An 8,913-nucleotide genomic window follows, 5' to 3' on the forward strand; every position below is an offset into this window, starting at 1 on the left:
TAGGCCACAAAATAGGTCTTAATAGTTTAAAAACATTTAAATCATACAAAATATCTTTTCTGATAAAAATGTAATGAAACTAGAAATAAGCAACAGAAGAATCCACATATATGTGGAAATCAAGCAACCTTTTTTTTTTTTTTTTTTTTGAGACTGAGTTTTGCTCTTGTTGCCCAGGCTAGAGTGCAATGGCATGATTTCGGCTCACTGCAACATCTGCCTCCTGTGTTCAAGTGATTCTCCTGTCTCAGCCTCGAGAGTAGCTGGGATTACAGGCCTCCGCCACCAGCCTGGCTAATTTTTGTATTTTTAGTAGAGACAGGGTTTCACCATGTTGGCCAGGCTGGTCTTGAACTCCTGACCTCAGGTGATCTGCCCACCTCAGCCTCACAAAGTGCTGGGATTACAGGCTTGAGCCACCACACCTGGCCTCAAACAACATATTCTTAAACAAACAATGGATCAAAGAAGAAATTACAAGGTAAATTAGACAGTATCTTTGAATGAAAATACAATATACCAAAATGTATGGGAGCCAGCAAAAGCAGTTCTAGGGGAAATGTATAACTGTAAACACTTCGATTAGAAAAGAAGAAAGATCTCAAATTAATGATGAAACTCTACATCTTAATAAACAAAAACAAAAACAAAAACAAACAAACAAACAAAAAAACTAAACCCAAAGCTAGCAGAGAAAAGTTAACAATAAAAGTTAGGGCACAGAAATAAAATAGAAAAATTTTTTTAAAAATAGGAAATCAAAAAAATCATGTGTTCTTTGAAAAAAACAAACAAAGAAAAAACAAAAAAACAAAAAAACAAAACCAAAGGCTGGGTGCAGTGGTTCATACCTGTAATCCCAGCACATTGGGAGGCCAAGGTGGGTGGATCACCTGAGGTCAGGGGTTCGAGACCAGTCTGGCCAATATGGTGAAACCCCATCTCTACTAAAAATACAAAAATTAGCCAGGCATCATGGCAGGCATCTGTAGTCCCAGCTACTCGGGAGGCTGAATTGCTTGAACCTGGGAGGCGGGGCTTGCAGTGTGCCTAGATTGTGCCACTGCACTCCAGCCTGGGCAACAGAGCAAGACTCCATCTCAAAAAAAAAAAAAAAAGAAAACAAAAAAACTAACAAATCTTTAGCTAGGTTACCCAAGACAAAAGAGAGAAGATAACTAAAATTCAAAATGAAAGAGGGGATATTGCTGATTTCATAGAAATAAAAAAGATTATGAGAACTATGAATGATTGTATGTCAACAAACGGATGATCTACGTAAAATAGACAACTACTACATAAACACAATCTACCAAGGTTGAATCATGAAGAAATGGAAGATCTGAAGCCTATAACTCATCAGGTGATTGAATCAGTAATCAAAAACTTTCCAACCAAGAAAAGCCCAGGACTAGATGACTTTACTGGTATATTCTATCAACATTTAGGGAAGAATTAACATCAATCCTTCTCAAACTGTTCCAATAAATTGAAGAGGAGGTCACACTTCCAAACTCACTCTACAAGGCCAGCATTGTCTGATAGCAAAGCCAAAGACACTGCAAGAAAAGAATACTAGCGAACAATATCCCTTATAAATATTGATTCAAAAATTCTCAACAAAATACCAGCAAACCAAATTCAACAGTGCATTAAAAGATTATCCACCAGGACTAAGTGCGATATATTCCTGAAAAGCAAAGATGGTTCAACATCAATGATATTGATAGTTCAACACCATTCAACAAAGATGGTTTCAATGCACCAAAAATCAATCAGTGCAATACACCACATTGATAGAATAAAGGAAAAATATCAATTATTGCAGAAAATACATTTGACAAAATTCATAAAACACTTCCCTTAATCAATACCTCTAAACTCTATCACATCATAAACTATGCATATACTTTCACCCCCAAAGCATCCTAAAACAATTCCTATTTAAAAATACATTTATATCCATGCTACTCACAAATATACATCCCAAGTATATGCAAGAACCCTAGAAATATACAATTAAAATTTCTGAAACCCACATATACATGAAATTATCCTACTCTTCTGAGCAGTCTGGGAAAAAAATAATAAAAAATAAATAAATAAGAAGGAAATAGCCCACGTGTACCCTGCTGAGGGGGAGGGGTGGGCCGGAGGTGTGGGTGGAGGGTTTGCAGTTCCACTGCAGCAAGGGCTCCTGTGTCCCTATGCGGAAATGACACATGGAGTCCTGTCATATCACACGAGAGCACAGCACACAGACACAAAGAGAGGGGAAATCCACGGCACCTGACTGTCTGCTGCCCCCCGTGCCTCCCCCAGCCACCCTGGCCAAGCCCTTTGTGAGCTGCCCCCACTCCCTGGCCCTGCACCCTCCCCGCCACATGGCGCCCAAACTTGGCTCGGGCCTGCCCAGCAAAGTACAGAACTCAAGTCCCAGTAGAATAGAAGATGAACTCAACTGAATTCAGTGAAGATGTAGAAGAACTTCTAAGAAGTGAAAGTGGAGACAGAGGCCAAAGGTGCTGCTCTAGACTGCTCCATTAATTCCAGAACTTCTGAGAAGCACCCTCTGGACAGCATCTTCACTGCCCTCCAGGACTCAGCTGGTCAGCAATGGCCAGCCAGACTCTGTCCCCAGTGTGGAGAGGAGGCAGCTGATTCCAGAGGCGCTCCTGGCAGGCATGTGGGACACAAGAACAGCTCACCCTGCCAAGGCAATGGAGAGCAGGCTGGCAGGGCAGGAGCTCAGGCTCTGTGTGGCCAGGCAAGGAGAAGCCCTGCAACCGTGCCACCACGCCTTACTACAAGAAGCCTCTGTATGGCATCTTGCACAAGGTCATGGAGAAGAAGAACCCTCCCTCAGGGGACCTGCTAAACACATATGAGCTCTTCCAGAAGGTAAATGCCAGCAACAGCCCCTCACCACTTAGGCTCGTGAATGAGTCACAGAAGTGGGACTGTGGCAGCACTGGAGCACCCACCAACAGTGACCCTAACATCTACTTCCTGATCCAGATGTTCTACATGCTTAACACCCTCATGTCCAACAGGTCCCAGCTGCACAGCAAAGTGGACCTGCTCTCCCTGAAGGTGAACCCCACTGAGATGGTGGCCAAATTCCAGCCGCCCCCACCACCCCATAGCAGTTCACGGGCCACAGAGCTCAAGCAGATGGTGGACCACAGCCTGTCAGGTGGGGTCCTGGCCTGCTGCCCGCTGGTGCAGCTCTTCTCCAAGCTCTTCAGCCACAGTCGACTTCTCCCGAGGCTGCAGTGCCTGTGGCTTTGAGGCCAAGCGTAAGCTGGAGTCACTGCACCTGCAGCTCATCCACAACTACGTGGAGGTCTACTACCCCTCAGTGAAGGACACGGCTGTGTGACAGGCCGAGTGCTTGCCCCAGCTGAATAACTTCTTCAGCCGCTTCTGGGCCCAGTGGGAGATGGAGAACAGTCAGCCCGGTGGCCAGGCTGCCAGCTCTTTGAGGCCGAGCAGTGGACCCTGGCCACTTCCTGGACCACAAAGACTAGGAGGAGGGCCTGTCTCTGGACCAGAGCAGCACCATCACCTCAGACCATGTGGTGGACGTGCAGGACCTCACCGAGTTACTGGATGAAGCTTCTTTGCCCGGCGAGTTTGCTGTCTTCCTCCTCCACTGGCTCTTCCCTGAGCTCTTCGACCACTGCAAGCTAGGTGAGCAGTACAGCTGCTACGGGGACGGCGGCAAGCAGGAGCTGGAGCCGCTGAGGCTGCAGATCATCCACAACTACATGGAGGTCTACTTCTCCCACATGCAGGAGGAGACCTGTCTGCAGCAGTGCACCCAGCGCATCAACGACAAGCTCCAGGGCCTGGGGCTGGATGCGGTCAACAAAGGTGGGCCCCCCACGCGACGACTGCTGCAACTCCTCCAGCCTCTGCCCGATGACATCTCAGTAATCAGGGTGGAGGATAGCTTCAAGGGCGAGCAGTGCCACTCCAAGATCTGGCTGGTACCCATTGACCTGGACAAATTGGAGATCCCCCAGCCCAACTTGGAGGTACCTGGCGCCAACTGCCTGCTCAGCAAGGAGCGTCTACGCAGTATCTAGGAGAGCAGCCTGTCCATCGGCAACTTCACCTCACACCTGCTGGTGCTCCTGTTCCCCAAGCTCTTCACCCACGAGAACCTGCACAAGCAGTACAGCTGCAGTGGCTCCCTGGGCAAGAAGCAGCTGGACTTGTCCTGCATCAAGTTCACTCACCACTAGGTGCACATGCTCTACCTCCGTGCCAAAAATGACCGCTTCTGGACCCTGGAGATCATGGGCAAACTGGACAAGCACTGCCCGTGCCAGGACATGAGCAGAGGCACTCCTACCAGCAGCAGTGCAAGGTCCACATGCTGACCCCCAGTGCACAGACATGAGGAGCTATGCAATCAACCCCGAAATGTTCGGGGAGGAGTTTGAGGGTCCCCCGCTGTCCCCGAGAGGAGCAGCAAGGACTTCTGCCAGATCCCCTTGGACGAGGTGGTGGTCCCTCGCCCAGCTTCCCAGTGCCCTCTCCCTACCTGCTGTCTGACAAGGAGGTACGCAAGATCGTGCATCAGAGCCTCTCCGTGGGCAACTTGGCTGCAGGGCTCCTCCACCACTGAGAACCTCTGGCTGCAGTACAACCATTCCCGGGCTTGCAACAAGAAGCAGCTGGATCCTACACAGCTGTGGCTCATCCGCCACGACGTAGAAGCCATCTACCCTGTGGAGAAGGTGGAGGAAGTGTGGCACTGCGAATGTATCCCCAGCATTGATGAGTGGTGCCACTGCCCTAACAGGAAAAAATGCAACATCCTCAAGAAACCCAAGAAAGTGGAGAAGTGAAGGCCGTGGCCTGCCCAGAGACTTGGGGTCACCAGAGACTGAGCGTTGCTCAGGAGCATGCCTATGGCATCCACAGACAGGCACCTTATATCCGTGGGGTGTGGCTTACTATACTTGCACACATAAACACCCAATCAACCAGAAGAAAGAAGCCTTGAGTTTGGTCTCTTGTCCTTATGACTTCTGTCCTGTGTCCCCTGGTGCAGCCTGAGTGTGGGGAGTGCAAGCTGTGAGAGCAGGGACTAGTAGGTAGGGGTCCTCTCTCCCTGGTCGTGTCCTCCCCAGCCCCTCACAACTTCAAATGCAAACTCAGCAGCTCTCTTGCTCCTCTTCCCATATTTTACAGCTTCCATTTTTAGCCTTCTTTTTTTAGTTAAAAAGAAACCCTTAAAAAAATCATTGGGCTCTTTGGGGGCCGTTTTACTTAGAAAAAAATCTTTTTAAAAGCGCCATCTTCAGGCCGGGCATGGTGGCTCATGCCTGTAATCCCAGCACTTTGGGAGGCCAAGGCAGGTGGATTACCTGAGGTCAGGAGTTCAGGACCAGCCTGGCCAGCTTGGTGAAACCCCATCTCTACTAAAAAAAAAGGAAAAATTAGCCGGGCATGGTGGCGGGTGCCTGTAATCCCAGCTACTCAGGGGGCTGACAGGAGAATCACTTGAACTCGGAAGGCAGAGGTTGCAGTGAGCTGACATAGTGCCATTGCATTCCAGCCAGGGCGACAAGAGCAAAACTCCATCTCAAAATAAATAATAAATAAATAAAAAAAAGTGCCATGTTTGTGTACAATGGCTAATCATAGCTTCAGGTGGCATGGATACTGATTTTACCGACCTTGTCTTTTACATCTGATTCTAGAAGAGTCAAGAGGCCTCTTGGATGGCAGTAGAGGGGATGGAATAGTGTGACGTCCTTTGCGACGATGTGCAAGTTTTCCCTTCTGCTCCGGTGCCTCGGAAGGCTTCCATTCAGCTTGGCCTGTCCGTCAGGCATGTGGGCAAAATGTTGTGCTCACTCTGTAGAGGAGAACACTTGATGATGATGATATGAATGTAGAAAGCCGTGGAAACATGTCCACAGTGTCTTCATTTGAGCTGTATCCTTCCACTGTCCCCATTACCTCTACACACATGGTTGCTTTTTGGAGATTCTGGGTTCTGGGAGCTGTGGGGTGACTTCCCCAAACCTCAGTGTTAGCTCCTCCAGGCAGCACCACATCCTCGTTCCCTAGGGTGGGCCCATGTCTGGGCCCCTCTTGGGGATACCAGGCAGTGGAAGGACACAGGTCATCTCAGATGGGGCACCCATGTCCCTTCCCACGGTCCACTCACGACTTTCCCTTTGGACCCCCTAGAAAGTCCTGCTGTCCTCCACCTGGCCACGCCTTGGCTTTGGGAGACACATGTCTTCTCTCCCCACTGACTGGGAATATCAGACTCCTGCAGGCCAGCTGCATGCTCTCCAGGAGCACCAACCAGGAAATTCCCCGACAGGTAAAATCTTTAAAAATGACACTTTTACATACCTAACTTTGGGGGCCAAATGCCTAAGAGGGAAAGGAAACAGTCTAACCAGAGTCCAGGAAAATTAATTGAATCACATGGGATAGACATAAAACCCCTGTGGGAATATTATAGGTTGAATAACCTAATGGCTTAGTATTTTGCTACTTTAAAATGCAGAGATAACAGAAACAATCTGAATATTTTTCACACAGCTGGTAAGGACTTCAGTTCCAGTGGCCATATGACATAATTTTGCCTGTACCCAGGGGCATTTTTAAAAATATAACATCAGATTTTAAGCAATGTAAAGTTGCTAACGTAACTAGTAAATTTGCTCTTGTGTCATTTACAGATTATTCCTGTTGAAACTGCAAACCTGAATTGCTGAAATCTAGAAAGACACAGGGACTTACTCTGTCACACACAGCTACTCATACACACACACATTGCTTACTAAAAGCTGAAGTGAGCCTACATGAAAAACAAGTTCAACTTCTTTGTGCCTGGAAAGAAGGGACTGGAGCAGCCAGGAGACTCTCCCTTATCGCTTGGGCCCTTCTCTATGCCTTAGTCTCTCCAGCAGATACACACAGCACGCACACACACATGCCCTACCCAAAGACAGCTGTGGCCCTCTCCCCACCTGCCCGGCTGGTTGTTGGGGGTGACGGGTCCCATGAAATTGGTTCTGGTTTCTGGGATGTAAACAAGAACACTCCAAGCCATGAATTGCCCTGCTTTCTAGAGGGTGAAATGTTGACCCTGCAACTTTAGAAGCACAATCATTTATTAATAACTTTTTTGAAATTGCCATCTACCTGTGTCAGAGGAATCAACAAGTTCTAGGAATTAAATATGTCTGTTTGTAACCTAGAGCATGCTCAATTTTTGGAAACCATATTTCAGTGATGATTTTCTTAATACCTTTCACGTGTAGGGCTTCTTCCCCCAAAATCTTACAGTACCTTTCGTGAAGCGAAATGGACACATCCTGGGAACTATTCCCATCCCTCTGGACTGTCATCAGGAAACGCCTGCAGGTCCTGTGCCCTGTCCATATCATGTCCTCACTTCTCCATCCATACAGGTGGCTCCAGTGGGTGTTTTTTTACTTTAAACTTTTTACATGAAGCAATAGAAGTACAAAATACTGATTTCTTCAAAATTTAGTATGTTCCATGAAATCTGTTGGCAATCCCTTTCCTTCCCCCCATCTAAATTATTTGGTTTTTACTTGTTTGTTTTTTGGATTTTTTTTGTCTTGTATCCCAAGGACTAAAAAATTAGCACAGACACGTTTTGATGTTGAGTGAACTAGTAAGTCACAGTAGGTGGTAGGGTTCATTGGTTTCTCTGTTAGTAAGTTTTTAAAGAATGAAGATAGTCATGAATGTACTGAGTGTTCAAACCCTGCTTCAGTTCACCTTGGCTGTGTCTACATGACGACGAATGTCTGACAGGGAATAAAGTCGTGTCTGGTGTCATTTGCACTAGTGCGCCTCTCCCCCTTCAGGGTTGGCCCCAAACCTTCCTTTTCTTTTATGTTTGTTGTTGGGGAGGGAGGACCACATCAGCAGCAATCAGCAACCAACCAGTGGGATCTACTTAGTGGTGAGTGGACTGGCTGTTTAATTGGTAAGAGTCGCTGGCCTGACCACACTACAGCATGGCCACGTGGGTTCCTGCAGAGATGGCCTCAGTTTCCAACATTCACCCCAAATGTTTGCTTCTTGCCCAATTGAGAGGGGATCTTGAGACTCCCAAGTGGAGGTCATGAGCTTGCACCCTGCCTGACTGTGTAGACAGGCTGTATGGATATATGAAGTGGGGGTGGGGGCCAAGGGGCTATTACTGCTGTTTGGAAATATTTGCCTCTTGTAGATCCAGCTTTAATGGTTTTGTGACATCCTAGTACTAGCAAACCCTGCACAAACTGGGTATCAGAGTTAATACTGTGAGGAGACAAAGTAGTGAGAATAGTTTTGCTAAAGATAATGAAATACCACATCATGTCTGCATTTTACCATTGACTTGAGTGCATCCTTAGAAAAACTTAATGTAATGAAAAGCCCAGGACATTTTTGGAAATCGTATGCTCTCTAGCAACTTTGTGTGAAATTTTATACAAACACTGTTTTTTGAATTACATCAAATGTTATAAAAATAGAAAAAAAAAAAAGGAAATTATCCTATACTCCCCTGGTAGAAGCACAGACCGCACACTCACAGCTCTAGAATGGACACACAGCCACCACGTTTCCTGAAAATATTAACACTCTTCAGATTACACAAACTCAAACATGCAGATGCCTGAATAACACACCCGCAATATACTCATAGATCCAAATACACACATGGCTGTATACTCCCACATACAAACATACACAAGCCTCCATCTTGAAAACTATAAATATTCTGTCCATATCCTCAGGTTACATACATACAGCTGTAACACCCAAATACACCCAGCCATCTCTCTGCCTTCAAATTCTTCACACACCTAAATTCTCATCTAGACACTGTGAGCAAAAATAAAACTCCTCTACTCT

General features: G+C 46.7%; 1 pseudogene; it reads left to right on the forward strand.

Annotated features, from left to right (window-relative positions):
* The first annotated feature begins 2,451 nt into the window (after positions 1-2,451).
* Positions 2,452-5,343, forward strand: LOC100457953 (BEN domain-containing protein 3-like; annotated as a pseudogene).
* The last annotated feature ends 3,570 nt before the right edge of the window (positions 5,344-8,913 follow it).

The sequence above is a fragment of the Pongo abelii genome, chromosome 13, assembly GCF_028885655.2.
Source record: "Pongo abelii isolate AG06213 chromosome 13, NHGRI_mPonAbe1-v2.0_pri, whole genome shotgun sequence".
Classification (NCBI taxonomy): Eukaryota; Metazoa; Chordata; class Mammalia; order Primates; family Hominidae; genus Pongo; species Pongo abelii.